The following is a 17,553-nucleotide window of genomic DNA, read 5'->3' as shown; positions in this document are numbered from 1 at the left end:
GGGGGATAGTAGACAGGGTGAAAAAGGTGAAAGGATTAAAAAGTACAAATTGGTAGTTACAAAATAGTCAGGGGAATGTAAACTAAAACATAGGGAATATAGTCAATAATGTGGTAATAAATATGTATACTGCTAGATGGGTACTAGACTTGTTGGGGGATTACTTCTTAAATTATATAGATGTCTAACCACTTTCCTGAAATTAATATAACATAATATTAAATGTGAACTGTAATTGATAAATTTAAAAAAGGGAGGGGGAATGGGAAGAAGAAGAAGAGATCTAAATTTCTAAGTATAAAACAAATAAGTCATGGGGATGTAATGTACACCATAGGGAATATAGTCAATAATATTGTGATAGTATAGTGTGGTGTCAGATGGTGGCTGGATTTACCATGGTGGTCACTTCTTTAGGTATATAAATGTTGAATAAATATGGTGTGCCCCTGAAACTAACATAATATTGTATGTTAGCTATATTTTTAATAAAAATATTTAAAACAATAAAAAAAGACAACTTAGCTTCACATTCCATGCGTGGTATGGAGCCCATCCTACCTCCTTACTTGAAAATAATACTCCAGTGATGATTTTCCCTTTTTCCTGTATCTTCACCATTGTCTTACTGACAAGATTCTTCTCTTAAGTAATTAAACATGCTCAGGTCTTCCACATATTAAATATATATATATATATATATATATATATATATATATATATATATATATATATATACACATACATACATTCTGGACCCTTTTTAGCTCAGGTCTTCTATAAAATAGAGAGCATGATACAAAAAGTTAAAGTTCTGATGCTACATTTAAAAGGAAAAGTGAGGCAAGGAGGGTCATAAAGCAACATAAATTGATGTGTTAGCAAATAGCTACTCCTTCACCATAAGCTCTGAAGTGTGTAGCAGATTGTTCAAAAGATATTAGTGCTTGGCATTTGCAATTATCTCTGGACATTCTGCAAGAACAAAATGTGCCCTAGTAGTCCCAGGGAGAAAGAAAGGTAAGGGAATTGATTTGCTTAACTCCCTTCTAGCTCTTGTGTTCCACTGGGCAATGTATGACCCTTGAGGGGTTAACTTCTCTGCTCTGTTGAGTTTTGTGGTCTGGTACTCTTGGATGCCAGATTCCATACTGGAATGTGTTAGTGTGGTTGGGATTCATCCCAGTTCTGAAGTGACAGAAGAAGCCAGAAAAACTAGCGGTGCAATTAGTCAGCATGGCTGCATAATGTAGCCAAGAGGGAGAGCCTGGTACTCCCAGGGCAAGTGACTGGTAGAGTCCAGACAAGGAACCTATGTTGGTCCTCTATCTCTATATCCTATTAACTCTGAAATTTGGTTTCCACACTACTCCTATATTCAGTTAGCTCCAGTATCAGTGATCTCCATGACCTTAAATCCAAATAACATTTTTCAATCCTTATTGTATTTGGCTTTTCAGAATCATTTGCTGCCAACTAACAATTTTCTTTTCTAGTTATTCTCTGCACTTGGCTTCCAAGATAGGAAGTCCTCTGGCTTTCCTCCTGTCTTTCTGGTTGCTGCTTTCCTTTTTCTCCTCCTTTAAATGATAAAGTTCCTCAGATTTGCATTCTAGACTGTTCTCTCTTCTCTCTGCATGTTCTCCCTTGACACCCCATCCATTCCATGGGGTATCCATTGATACCCCATCAATTACCATGTATAATCCTGAGCTGCCTCCTACAAAATTATGCCTGACAATCCTCCTTTCTGAGCTGCAATCCAACTGCTGACAGTCTATTTTTATTTGCTGTTTTTATAGACATCTCAAACTTTAAACCATACTCAAACTTTAATGTACAACATGCTCAAATTTTAATCCATGCTCTGCCCCACAAAAAAAGTTCCTCCTTTTTAGTAGATGGCCCTATCATCCCTCTGGTTACTGACACCAGAAATCTGAGAATCATCCTTGACTTCTCTCACTCCCTCTCTCTCTTTGTACAAATAATCACCAAGTCTTGTAAATTTTACCTTCAGAATCTTTCTTGAATTCATCTAGGTCAGTCCATTCCTGCACTGTCAGGCCATCTTTTTGCGTGTATTAAAACAATGACTTTGTCATTCATTTTCTCTCCTGGGAAGTTCCAATCTATTTGTCACACTGCAGTAGAAGTGATCTTTTCAAAACCATTTCCTAGACCCCATATCTACCTCCTAGTAATTAATTCCCTCTCCTCTCTTCTTCCCAGTTGAACAGAAAAATTTCTTATAGGTACCTGCAATTTACATTTCGTGTGTCCCATATTCTAATCATACTTGGCCCACTCCAAAAAAGTTTTTACTTCTCAGTAATTCTTTTTCTCTTTTCTGACTCTTCCCAGTTAAGCCTCTCAAAAATGTTCTTATACATTTTCTCAAGATGGTTCCCAATCTTCTAACTATTCATTAACCCATTCCAAGATAGCTTTAATCCACATTACTTGATGAGATGCTGCTAAATCCATGAGGCATTTTAAAGGCTCACCTTACTTAACTTTTAATAGCATTCAATAGTGTAGGTATCTCCATTCTTCTTGGGTCACTTCCCTTTCCTTTGTCAAGAAGTTTTAATCTTATCTTTTACAAGTTCCTTTTGTTTTTGCAGTCTCCCCTCCTTCACCAAACAATTAAATGTTAGGATTACTGTAGGTTCTTTCTTCCTTGGCAATTTCACCCATTGATATTCCTTTAAATGGCAATGTATAAATAACACACTAAATTCAAATCTCCAGCTCAGGTTTTTCCACTTATCTTCAGATAGACACATACACGTGGCTACTTGTATCTCTTCAATATCTCAAGAGAACTTAAAACTCAAATTTGAAAAACAAACTTATGAAATTCCTCCTGAAACTTTTTCCATTGTTCTTTATCTGTGAATGACACCACTATTGATTTAAATTTTGCAAGTCAGAAACTTACCAACAGTTTAGTCTCCCTCAATCATTGATTTGATCTTTCATCAAGTCCTCTCATTATGACCTTTTATATATCCATGTAAACAATGTTTTCTCTCTCACAGCATTAGCAATCAACTCCTCTACCTGAAATAATTCCCTGAAATCTTATGGCCCTTAAGATAAAGTTCAATGTCTTTATCATGCTCTACAAAATAGGCTTTGCTATGACCTGGATACTGCCCACCTTTCTGATCTCATTTTGTGCTACCTCCTTCTTCCTCATTTCTCTGTAGCCACAATGACCTATTTTCCTCTGTCTTGAATTCAATCAGATTGTTCTGCTTCCGGACCTTCACAATTTCCCAACACTTTCTCTTTTTGCCTTTGCAAAACCACTCATCCTCTGGGTTTTGATTTAATGTCTAGTCCTTAGATAATTCTATATTACTGGATTGAGTTTTTTGTTATATATTTTCATTGCATGATTTACATTTCCCTTGTAACTCTCATCACAACTGTAATTAAATGATAATTTTAATAATTAAATATTTAGAATTATGTGTCTATATTTTTAATTAAATAAGGGTTATAGACTGAATTGTGTCCCCCCCAAAAAACGCATGTATTGAAACCTCAAACCCCAGCGTGATGGGATTTGAAGATGAGGCCTTTGGGAAGTAATTAGGTTTAAATAAGGTCATGAGTTTCAGCCCTCATGATGAGATTAGTGTCCTTTGAAGAAGAAACACCAGAGAGTTTGTGCTTTCTCTCCCACCATGTAAGGACACAGCCAGGAGGCCCTCTGCAAGCCATGTAGAGGGTCCTTACTAGAAACTTAATCAGCCATTGTTTGATCTTGAACTTCTAGCCTCCAGGACTGTGAGAAATACATTTCTGTTGTTTAAGTGAACAGTCTGTGTTTTTTTTGTTATGGCAGCTTGAGTAAATTAATACAATAAGTAATTAAATATTATTAATTAAATAATTTAAAAATAGTTAAGATTTGCCTTCACACCATAGACACGATGAGGGCAGGCACTACATCTGTCTTGTACCTTGTTTTATACCTAGTCCCTATACCAGTGATGGGTCATGATAGGTCTTCAATAAACAAGCGATAAACAAGTGATAGTTTAATCTTTATAAATTGTTGCATTTTATTTGTTTGACTCCGGTTTCTCTGAGAACTCTCACATTGTCCACAAGTCTGCACTCCATCTAGTTTTTAAGCCCTGGATTTATTTTGTGATGCTGAACTTCAATTCATTGTTATTATAGTCCTGCTGGTTCGTGTTGGAGTTGTGGACAGGTCACAGGGATATAACCAGAAAAATCACTGAAAAGTGCAGAAAATGACAGAGCAGGGAGGCTGGTTCATATCCTAACCTGACCTACTTAGCTTCTGAGACTTTAGTGTGAGTACTGGATTAAATGAGGATTTCTCAAGTTTCTTTTCGTGTAAACTCAAGCAGCTGAATAATTTTCCTTTATTTCATAGGCTGTGTCCCCCCAAAAATCCCGTCATTAATCCTGTAAATGTAGTTGTATGATCTGTTCATCTGATGAAGCAGTTTTCCTGAGAGAACAGAACCTTTCTTCTACATAGTTTCAAGTTGTATTTCTAGTTAGCATCTACAGCATAAATAGTTAAGGACAACAGCTCAGAAATGTAAGAGGAGTTTAAAGATTGCTCTCAGAAAGAGAGCAGATAAACAGCGTTTAGCAACAGAGGCTTGAAAAGAGTGAACTTTCTGAGTAGATTTGCAATCAATAGAGGGGAAGTATTATTTGGCCTTTTGTGAAGACAAGAAAACAAAGTTAGTATAGAATTCTCTCACTGAGGCTTAGTGAGCTCCTATGCAAATCACAGTGTTGAATGTGGAGAATGTCTGCTCTGTTCTCCAAAGTGTGAAAAGTCTAGATAGACTCTGTGTGTGTGTGTGTGTGTGTGTGTGTGTGTGTGCGCGCGCGCGCCCGTCTATGTGTGACGGGGGAGGGGGACAGGAGAGAAAGACTGAAATACAGAGACCTGGTACAGTTTCATGCTACCTTATTTAGTTTTAGAGACTTTTTTTTTGGCAGAATCATATTATGTTTTTAGTTGAATGTTTTAGAAATTTTAATATTCTCCATTTAACTCACTTAGGAAGGACAAGAAAGGGATTTTATGGGACTTGAAGTTTATAAAACATGATTGTAATTTTTAAGAAAACAGATATAAGGTATAAACATAATTATTAATTTAGAATGAGACAAAAAAGAACAAAAAATTTACATATTTTAAAAGTCAACAAAATGTCATAAAAAATGCTTCTATAGTACTTTTTTTCTACATGTTTTGCCTTCGTTATATTTGATCATTTCTTCATGTGATGAAGACTTTGTAAAGCCATTTTGTAAAAGAAGAAGAGAAAGATAATCAGTCTTTCTCTCACTGGTTGAACAAAATTTGTTTTAGGTTACTTAAATATGTGACTGCACACACATATATACTTGCTTTTTGTAATACTAGTGTGAGAAATGCAGTCAACCTAATAAAGTCTATTTATCATAATTTCTATCAAAAAGAAAAGTTACACTGCATTTATACTTGAATACGACATTGATTAAGTGTTTTTCTGACAGAAGAGAATGAGAAGCACCACTCCTTCAGCATATTACTTGATTCATCTGATGATTATAAGAATTATTCACAAATCAGCATCCGACTAGATACATTTCAGACATTGTTTTGCTTCCACAATCTACAGAATTCCAGTACCAAGAGACATAAAACACTTTCATATCATAATCAGACAATAAGCCTTGCTCATTCATGCATAATATAAAGCCAATTAGTGCAGTGACCAGTATATATACCACCAAATCTTAACTAAATTCCCAATTCAATTTCCACTTAACCATTTCTCCATAATATCCGTTCCAATGCTACCCATCAGGACAGGAAGAGAGATGATGAAGAGAGAGACAATAATATTAACTGATTTCAGTTTAAAGCATCTTCTTTTTGCAAATTTACAGCAAAAATGTATAACTACATGAAAACATTGCTAGGTTCCACTCAAATGACCTTGAAATTAGCATATGCAAGTGAAAAGTTTCTGAAGTGTAAATTTCATTAGGTTTGTGGTAAATCTGCCTCTGACCCTAGATCTCATCCATCAACTATGTTTTTTCTTGCAGAATGAAGACTGTGAGAGGACACATAAGTGGAGAGGAAGTCTGGCCTCCCACAGGGTAGTAGCTCCACATGGGCTCTTACAGGGCCATTAGTCCTAAGCTTATATTTTGTCTTCTAGATCTTTTGTCTCCTGAAACGTCAAGGGGGAAAATGAATTTATGTTTGCTCAGTATAGCAAGTGTTTCTGTTTTTCATTGTTTTCATCATAAAGAAAATCATCTAAAGAAACAGGTTTTGCTGTTCCTTTTTGGAGACTTAGGTTGTTTTCTACGCATAAAATCATAGCTACCATAATAAAAACACGTCTGAAAAAATAGAAAACAGAAAGTTTCAGGCTGAGTTCTTTTCACATCTCCAGTGATATCTTTCTCATGTTTACATTTCTGCTCTTTATGTGGTCCTTGTCCTTCAAAAGTCTCAGATCATTGTAATCATCAAACAAATAACTTCATTCTATAAGACAATCACTTATCTCAGCCTCAGGTCTACCTATGAACAGATTTTTCAAAACACATGTTTTACTGCACTGCAATTTTGGGCTTAGCAAAATGGCTGAGCCTGTAGTTAGTGTGGCTTCTCTCTAGCAGATGAAATCACTAAGCCAGCATTTAAGTAAAAAGAAGCATTCCTTTCCCTTCACTCCTACACTTACTAATGAACTAGAAAGGATTTGGGGCAGGGGGTAGGGCTGGAGGCAGAGTATTGATGGACTCACTTATTTTGGAGCTGACCTCGAACATCCAATATGGATTGAATATCCTCCAGAAAATCATTTCTCATCAAGTACAAAGGCTTTGGTTCTCTTAGTTGCTGATTGACATATCCCAGGCTCCACACAGAGTTCACACATAAGCCCTAGGGAAAACAAATGAACAAAAACAAACACACAAAAAACCTATAGTTACGCTTCCAAAATTTCAGCATGCATAAGAATTGCCTGGATGAACATTTCAATAGTATAATTTTTGGGGTCTTACCCTTAGAGATTTTGACTATCTAGTCCAGACTTAAAACCTATGCTCTTTATTTTTTAACAAGCACCCCTAGTGATTTTTATGCTTGTTGTCCAACACTACATTTAGAAAAGGACTGTGCTATACTGTTTCCAAATTCAGGCTGACAAACCAAGACTCTTGATGGCTATTACTCAGGTTAACATCAGATTGGGTTAGGACCAACAGCCAATCTTAGTATGTAAGCATAGAATATTTACTCTTCCTTGTCTTTCCACATCTAAAAATTCTTTCTAGTTTTTGTTTGTTTCTTTGTTTTATTTTTGGTCTACCAGTTTAAAATTTTTTAAATACTGAATTATATATTTTTCAGAAGTTAACATTGGGCGTTGAGACAAGAAATTAATATGGATAAATCTTGATGTTTTCAATAATTGTCAGATATCTAATTACTCACTTAACAGTTTTCTCTTTTCTTGACTTCTTCTCTTCAATAAACTATAAATGTCTTTCAAAAATTGTACTCAAGAGAAAGCAAGCAACATGGACATCCAGTGAGTCAAAGTAATCACTAAGATCAAATGTGTCTAGCCTACTATGGAAATTTGGCATAAATTATTTAAAGTCATATCAGTTTTAAAAACTCATAGTTACTCATTTCAAGACCAATATCAGCTACAGAGCTTATAGGATTTTCTCATTCTTTAAGTGCAAAGGGAAGAGGCTGCATAAATGAAAAAACAATCAACCTCAAGAACCATCTGAAGACTAGCTTAACAGAACACCTCTAACTAAAGATATAAATAAGAGACCACATCGAGACTGGTGGGAGGAGCAGAGATGTGAAATGTGCTTATCCCAAACCCACAGGCAGTGGTTGAACACCAGAAGGGATACCTCAGTAGAGGAGGTTCTCTCTGAAGAGGAAGGCATCCCAGCCCCACACAGGGCTCCTCAGCCCAAGGGTTCTGTAACAGGAAGAGGAGTCCCTACAACATACGGCAATGAAAAGCAGCAGGGACTCCCTCCGTCTGTGCTAGTGAGACAGAAGGTGGCTGGAAATCCAGATGTCCTCTTAAAGAGCTGGTGTATAGACTTTCTCACTTGCAAACACTCACTTAGTTTCTGCTGCAGGGGCAGCAACTTGAGAGGTACCAGAGGAATACAGGGAAAGACTGAGTTGTGTGGCTTAGGTGAAAGGGCTGGAAGGATAGATACCATTATTTCAGTGTGGAGGCTGCATCACCTGTAGCCTACAGGACACCATCTTTTTTTTTTTTTTAATTTATTAAGGTGACATTTGTTAGTAAAATTATAGATTTCAAGTGTACAATTCTGTATTACATCATCTATAAATCCCACTGTGTGTTCACCACCCAGAATCAGTTCTCCTTCCATCACCATATATACGATCCCCCTTACCCTCATCTTCTACCCTCAACCCCCACCCCCCATGATGAATCCTCCCCCATAAGACCAAATCCGAGACCACATTGGTCTGGTAAAATCCACATGTGCGCACCACCTTGGTGATGCCCTGATTCCCAGGTAGTGCTGCATAGCCCATGGCACTCTCAACTTCTGGATGGCCAGACCTGCGCCACAAGCTGCAGAAGGCTTTCATAGCTGCAACAGCCCATGGCAGTCTAGGGAACTTTCAGTGGCGAACAATCAACCAAAACTTGAGCTGCAGACTCTCTTGGGTGTCTCCTGAGGAACTTCAGGCCTGAGGCAAGTGCTGGCTGGCTATTCAGGGTGTTTTCTAAAGTGGTCATGGGCCTGGCACTGGTGCAAGAACTGAAACTGCATTAAATTTCTAAAAATCACTGGCCACAATTTATGACACTCTGGAACCCTTCCCTGCCCAGCTATTTGCTACATTGCCATGATATTCTCACCACAAAGTCAAACAGCCTGGCATGCACCTCTAAGGAGGCTCTTTCAACAACTGAGACTTAGGAGAAGCCAGCAGGTGGAAGCAGGCATAGGGGAGCCGTGAGCCTTTTGCTAAGCTGCCTCAGGTTCAATATTGATGGCAGCCGACTTCAGTTCACAGTGAAGCCACTCCCACATGCTTCTAGGTCCAGAAGAGGCAACACCCAGAGGCATATAGCTTGGTGGCTCTTACCAGGCAGCCCAGGCAAGTCACAGGCAGGGCTGAAATTGGCCTGCATAGAAGCCCCTACCAAAAGAAACCAGAAACAACATACCCATAGGTCAGCTTCAGATCACACCAGAGCACTACCTGGTTATCCCACAAGTAGCACACCCAAAGAGTGGTCTCAACAGGCACAAGAGCCCATTGAGATGAATCCTATTCTGAGGGGTAGCCTCCACACAGCAGCTCATATACTGTGGGTGGAGCCAGTTCGCACAGCCAGTCAGCCTGGGAATCAATCCCACCCACTGACACACTAAAAATAATCCAGGATCAACTACAACATGAGAATACACACAACACACACAAGGGACACTCCCAGAACATATGCATAGGTGATCAGGGAGACTGCACCACTGGATCACACAGGATACGTACTATATAAGGCCACTTGGCAGAGATGGAGAGAAATAAGATACATACCTAACAAATAGAAGCAAACACAGAGAGGCAGCCAGAATGAGGAAACAAAGAAACATGTCCCAAATAAAAGAACAGGAGAAACCTCCAGAAAAAGAACTAAATTAAATGGAGGCAACCAACCTACCAGACACAGAATTCAAAACATTAGTTATGAGAATGCTTAAGGAATTTAGTGAGAACTTCAACAAAGAGATAGTAAGCATAAAGAAAGATATAGAAACCATAAATGAGAACCAGTCAGAAATAAAGAATACAAAAACTGAACTGAAGAATCCACTAGAAGGAATCAACAGCAGATTAGATGAAGCAGAGGACTGAATCATCATTTAGAAGACAAAGTGGCAGAAAATACCAATCAGAACAAGAAAATGATAAAAGAATTTTTTTAAACATGAAGATAGTTTAAGGGACCTTTGGGACAACATCAAGCATAACAACATTCACATCATAGGAGTGCCAGAGGAGAACAGAAGAAGCAAGGGATCGAGAACCTATTTGAAGAAACATTGACTGGAAACTTTTTCCAACCTGGTGAAAAAAATACACATATAAGCCCAGGAACTACAGAGTCCCAAACAAGATGAACTCAAACAGGCCCACACCAACGTACATTATAATTAAAATGGCAAAGTTTAAAGACAAAGAAAGAATCCTAAAAGCAGCAAGAGAAAGACAACTAGTTACATACAAGGAAGATTCCCATTATACTATCAGCTGATTTCTCAACAGAAATTTTGCAGGTCAAAAGGGAGTGGCAGAAAATATTCAAAGTAATGAAAAACAAGGGCCTACAATCAAGACTACTCAATCCAGCAAGGCTATCATTGAAAACTGAAGAGACAAAGAGCTACCCAGATAAGAAACAGCTAAATGAATTCATTACCACAAAGCCAGTATTACAAAAAATGTTAAAAGGACTTCTTTAAGAAGAAGAAAAAGGGGAAAACAAACAAATAAACAAAAGAAGATAAAAATATGAATGTTTTTTCATTTAGTTTTAATTGTAATGTGATCCTGGCAGGCAGCAGTCATAGCATTTACCTAATCCGCCATCTTGGACCATCTCCATCTGCAAATACTTTTGGTGGAATCTTTCTGCATGTTGTGAAGAAGGCTAAATAACCAGCACACCATTCTCACAATACCCATAGCCCCATGCAATGGGAAATCACTTCTTGCATTACAATTAGGTGTTTTATCCTAAAATTTCTCTTTGCAGCCTCTTCCTTTTGCACTTAAAGAATGAGAAAATCCTATAAGCTCTGTAGCTGATATTGGTCTTGAAATGAGTAACTATGAGTTTTTTCCAAGAGGATAATTCTACTGGGGTGGTAAACTGATAATTATAAGACTATTTGGACAGCATGCAATAAAACATGGTATAACTAAACTGAGTAGACAGAATACTATTCTAATGGAATCACACCTTAGTCACCATGTCTTAAATTTGAGTGTTTACCTCAGCCAAACAGAACAGAAAAAACCTGAAACCACTTGGAATATAACCATCACCTCAAGAAGTAGGGGTATTTTATTCTATTTCTATAAATCAGAATACAAATATGATATTCAAAAGGGGATTCATGAATGTGTGTTCAAGGAAATTTAGAATATTTGGGATTTAAGGGCTCAAAATCATAAAAACTAATTATGTCTTCCTATAGACTGGACTCATTGCCACTTGAAAAGATCAAGCCAGGTTTAATTAGCTGTGAGTTTGACAATATACATGGAATTTATATTTTAATTTAAAGCAGTTAAAAATTCTGTAAAAGTGAGCTTCTAAAATACTGCTATTGCTTCTGAAAATTTTATTATACTGATGTTAAGAAGGCTTGGTGTGAGTCAATTAGAAAGATTTATAAAATATTAAAATGAAAACTTTTGGAATAAATGCTGAGAGTAAGAACCAGAAAATATAGCTGCTTCCTTTTAAATAGGAGCAAGCACACATTTCAAAAAAATATCTTTTTTATAATGATCTAAATCATTATTAACTGAAGGTAACCATCAGAATCACCATATATATATATTTTTTCTTTCTTTCTTTTTTATATGTATTCCTGACACTGTTAATTTTATAGATAAGACAGAAAAATATATTTAAAAAAAAACTCCATAGGGTGATTCTAATATTAAGATTCATGAATAAACATGGGCAATATGGCCAGTGGTACAGTGTCAGGCCAGTCCAGAATATCAGAATCCAAGACCTCCTAAGACAGGAAATTTAGATTCTGTGATTGGAAATGTGCTCAGCTCAGCACTAATCTTCCTGTACAAGCTATTACTATGTCATTTCTTCTGACCAAATTCTGGTTTTGGAATGATTGGTCAAAGTGGGTCTCGGCTTTGTTGTTCATCCAAGATATTTTTATGTTTAGTTACACAGGGAGGGATAAAAACTAAGCCAGTGCTAGTTTAATAAAGTTGAAAACAGTTATAAACAATTCTAGTTGGTGATGAAATGGAGAGGATTAATTTTGAGTAGCTTGGTGCAAAAATCATTTTCATCTTGCTAAAATTGTTTGCATTCTGGCAAGGCAAGCCTTTGATAATGGCTATATTGTTAATTATTAACACCCCATTTGTAGAACAATTTGGATTACTTTATGAAACATATTCTTAATTCTCAGAAAACTTAAAAAACAGTATCTTGTAGGTAAAAAGAAACATAGGTTTTAGAATACTTCCATTCAAATTTTCTTTACTTTTTTGAAGCAACACTATCAGCTTAGGAGTTTCAGAACCTAGAACTGTCATTGTCACTTTGTAGATGTAAACTAAGATTCAAAGAAAAGTTATTTCTATTTCTATCATAGTAGCATATAACAGGACTGGAATGTGAGAACTGTCAACTGCTTCAGGTAATTACATATATAAATCTCAGGTATTATTTCAACAGCCCCATGAGAAAATTGTTTATTTTCTCTATTTTAAAGATGAGAAATTGAGGATTAAAGGGCTCTGTTAATGTGCCTTTAGTCACATAGAAAAAATGACAGAGCTAAGACTTCTTGCCCCCAAAGTTCATATTCTCATGTTATACTAAAGTGTCTCAGTAAAATGAGGAACTCCACATGTTCTCTAAGAACCTATCTGGACCTCTTCCCTCTGCACTTATCTCCTGGACCGATCAATGAGCCTTCAATGAGATCAATCAGGTTTCCATTGCATTTTATTACTGAAGGAAAAATGGAGCAAGTAAATGTGGGGGAGGAAATAAGAGTTAATGTAAGACCTTCCTAAAAGTTTGGAATCAGAGCAGTTGATATAAAAATGTAATTATTTCGTGTTAGGCACTGTACTAAACGAGGGGTCGTCCTGCACTCCAGTCTCACTGGCAGCCAGGCGAGACACAGAAAGTAGGATCCACAGGATCCAGTCTGCCATCCTCTCTTGCTAACCCCACTTGCTAGCCGCAATCAGCCATCCGCTTCTCTGCCAACCAACCAACCCCCTAGCGTAGCCACGGCAATTATATTAGTGGCTAATGGCTAACCGGTAACAGCTAATAGCCACCCAGCCACAGTAGATGGCCTTCTGATTACAGCTGATGGCCATCTAATAACCAAGCCAATACCTTTCCACGTGAGGCCGAGAGCCTGGAAACTGCTCTCTGGGACTCTGTCCCCTCAGAAGGTAATAGGTAAGATCCTCTACTAGGCTTATGCAACAAGATAAACTTGAAATGTCAGTGGTTTAAACAATAAATGTTTATGTGTTGCTTATGTAAATTCACAGCAGATATACGATATTGGTGGCTTTGCTCCACACTGTTACTCAGGGACCCATACTGCACCATTGGGAATATAGTCTCAAATGTTGCCATGGAAGGGGAATAGAAAACATAGAAGACTTATACCTGCTCTTTTATGTATTGTTCTGGAAGTGACACATATTAACTTTTGTTGAAAGCCTCTGGCCAGGACTAACCACATGAACCTACCTAATACAGGGAGCTAGACATTCAGTAAGCAGTAAAAGTCTTTGGCTACAGATCTCAGCCAGTTTTGACAAGATTTGGGGTGGAGTGTATAGAATATAATCATCTGGGAAATCTCTCTACAGGTTAGCAGAATGTCAACCTGAGATACAGCATCCAATGGAAAACCAAACTAAAATACTTGTAAGTAGAGGCATAGACTAGGCTAAAAGTCAATCCTAGAAGGAAATGACTAAAGAAAATTGGGAATGAAATATAGACAAAGAGCAAGCAGCAGTTTTTGAATCCCTAGGGTATATAGCCCAGGAGCCATCAGTAAGGTAACTCTTTCATGGAGTTATGTGTGCAGTGGTTTAAGAGAAATGAGCCAGTATAGACTTTCCATTTCTAAGTTTATGTGTTTCTATGAATACCAGAAAACTGTGCCTGCAGTTGCCTTTCTTTATTTGGAAAAATTTTCAAGAGAGAGAAAACAACAGTTTTTAGAGAATTAACTTCAACTTCCGTTCATCTGGAGTTTGGAAAGGAGGTATAAATAAATCACCTCATCATGCTTTTAAATTGGTTCAGATCCGGTCATGTGAAAGATTCTTTTGAGTATTACGAAATGGTCACAGAGATGGACTATGCAAAAAGGGGTTTGGGAAACTGAGAGCAAGAACTAAAATGAGTGAGAGAGAAAAAGGAGTAAATTATAAATAGGTAAAAGAGTAAAGCAAAATTAGTAAATCATCAGAGCACATATAGAGAGAAAAGTAAAGGGTCTTAGATGCCATTCATTTATATGTCACACTTTTGTATGAACATATCTATAAAAAAATCCTGGGCATATACTACACTCTCAGTAACTTTTAATAGGTGTCGTTTGACATAGAAAAGAATATTTCCTGAAGATACTATTTCTGGCACACAAAACATTAGACATCTGAGCATAAATCTCAGACATGGGGCATATGGCAAGCAGTGGCTCAGCTAAATGAAAAGTTGTGTAAACCACTGAAGAACTATATACTTGCTATTTTATTTTTTAGTTTATTTACATAGTCCAGATTTCTAAGGAAGTAATAATACTTGTGATTCATTAGATATAATTAAATGAATTATATGCCATCTTATTCCCCAAAAGATCTTGGAAAAATCTCATTTCCTTATTCATATAACCTACATGATTAATGGGAAAAATACTCTTCAATTCAGTTTTGTACATGAAAAATCAGTTTATGATTTTTCATCAATGCAGTGATTTCCAGAGCTTCTTAACGCAAAATAAAGATGAAGAAATGGCTTTTGAACTTTTTAATAAGAAGAGTGGTTCAACAGGAGAATGGACTGCCACACAGAATAACAAGGTACAATCTTTTCAACTGTTGACATGCAGGCTCATTCATCACTTGTCAGGGTGATTCTATTAGATAAGAATTTGTACTAAAATAACATTTTGTATAACTCATCTCTGACATACTGTGCTTTTATGATTTCCCCCATGTTTTTATGTATCAAGAGACTTAAGAGATTAACCCCTATGAAGTTAGGGAGTTGGTGTCAGGTGAGAGAATTGTCTTCATATGTTGAGGAGTAAAATTGTGATGGACCATTGGGGACTCTGAAAAATAAGCTCTTTGGAAGATTCAAGAATCAGATTGCCACATCTTCTTTTAATCTGAACAATAATGAAATAGCACTGGCCCTGGGCCATGGGAGTTGATTAATAGAAATGTAGTAATCGATGAAGATACTTGGCCAATGTCTGGGCTCACCCATTATTCCTGCTCATTATCCATTTTTGGTGTGCAGCAGAAGGATTTAATATCTCTAGTACCATGGGCCTAAATATCTGTTTGTATTTAGCTCTGTTTCAATACTTTCAGGAGATTCCTCAATTCCATTTCAGATAGGCAGGTAACAAAAATAAGCTGTGTAAGTTCTATCTCCACTGAAGAAAGCACCTGGTATTTAAAGTACCTTAAAGTAGAGCATAAAATAAGTTAATGAAAAAAAGAGTTGGGAGTCTGTTTAATGTGTTCTCAACAATATTTGGGGGCTCTCATCATCTCAATATCTCTTAAGAAGTTGATTAAACACTCTGGAATGAGATGATTTTTATATAAAATCCTAACAGACCAGACAACATACCACTGAACTAAGACAATTTCTTTAGCCTTAAAGATTCTGGAAGTTTACGATTAGTATAAATGTTTCTTTGTTGTAATATACACTTTTAGAAGACTTTCTGGAATCTTTACAACATTTGAAGTTGCCATGGTGACTGTCCCCATTTTACTGATGGGTAAACCAAGGCATAAAGAAGCCAAGTACTCAGTCAAGTCTATGAGAGGGAGTAAGGATTTAAACCCAGAGCTCATGCTCTTTACCAGTTCATGAGGTCACCTTTTGGCATCCCCTACCATTTTAGATGATTATTCAGTGACAAGCTGGCAGAGAGGAAGAAGGCAAGTGTGGAAAGCAAGTTTAATTAGGGGCCTTAATAATGGTGCCAGCTGAATAAATCTTCTTAGCAACACATGAGTTAATATAAATTCATCAGTGTTGGAGTCTTCATTACACAATTTCTTCAGTGTCAAAGATGTCAATGACAAACTTGTTATATACTTGGAAAGAATTCTGAGAGTGCTTTTACATGACCTCACAATGGCTTATCTTTCAGATTAGATCTTCACAGTTCAGGAGACAAAGTGTGAAAAAAACAAAAGCAAAAACATCTTTTCATCTGTCAGGTTAGGGTGGTTTAGTTCTCTTCACATGTTTTCTTTCGTTAAAGTACTCTTAAATCACACACTTCCTAATAATTAAAATATTCAAGTAAGGTAGAATAAAAAAATGTTTGTATAAATATTCCCTCAAAATATTAAAGTAAACAAAAAAATGGCAAGTCAAAATAAACTTTTTTCTTTTTTTAAAGCAGAAATAATGTGTGTTTAGAATTTTTTTTAAGAAAAATAAACAAATATAAGTTAAAAACCATTCATCATTCACTATAGGAGCTAAGCAGTATTAACATTTCATCTTTTACTCTCTCTCTCTCTCTCTCTCTCTCTCTCTCTCTCTCTCTCTCTCTATATATATATATATATATATATATATATATATATATATATATATATGTATATATATTTTTTTTTCCAAGGGTGCCAAAAAATGTATGCACATGACTTGTATTCATCTTTTGTTATCAGTATATATTGACTATTACAATTTTAGTACAGTTTTTCCTTTCTTAAAGTATGTATACTTTTTTTGGCTATAGATAGATAGATAGATGATAGGTAGATAGATAGATAGATAGATAGATAGATAGATAGATAGATAGATAGATAGACAGATAGATAGAAACACATATACACACATATGTACATATTAAATGCATATGTACATATAAATACATATGTACATACAATAAAGTATGAGTATATTTATACATGTATAAAATTTTTCTAATACTATTTTGTGACAGAATAATATTCCATCTTATTCTTAATAATTAATGTTGTTGCCAAGTGTTTGTAATAACATGAAATTTAATGAGCATCTTCATTCTTGGAATGTTTCTAAACATATAATTGGAAGTTCAAAGGGTGGTTCTTTAAGAGTTTTGATGTATGTTACCAAGTCACACCCCAGAAAGGTCAAACCCCAAGAATAAGACAGTAACCACCCTTGATCATTCATCAAAACTGGGTTGTCAGAAAATATACCTAATTATATTTGAAGGGCAAAATTTTTTCTCAATTCTTGAATATCCATTTGTTTGATTTCTAATGAGAGAAACATATGTTTCCGTTTGGTTGTTCTTCTGTTTCTTCTTTTATGACATTCTTTTGTCTCTTTTTCATTCGCAGACTCGTTTTATTGTTGATTAGTAAGAGGCCTTTACATATTAAAGATATCAAATCTTTATTGTGTATTATTTTTTACAAGTATTTTTATTTGCTTTTCATCTTATGGTGTGTTG

Source organism: Rhinolophus hipposideros (genome assembly GCF_964194185.1).
Source record: "Rhinolophus hipposideros genome assembly, chromosome: 1".
In the NCBI taxonomy this organism is placed as follows: Eukaryota; Metazoa; Chordata; class Mammalia; order Chiroptera; family Rhinolophidae; genus Rhinolophus; species Rhinolophus hipposideros.
The sequence above is the reverse complement of the archived record's forward strand: the minus strand, read 5'-3'. Positions refer to the sequence as shown.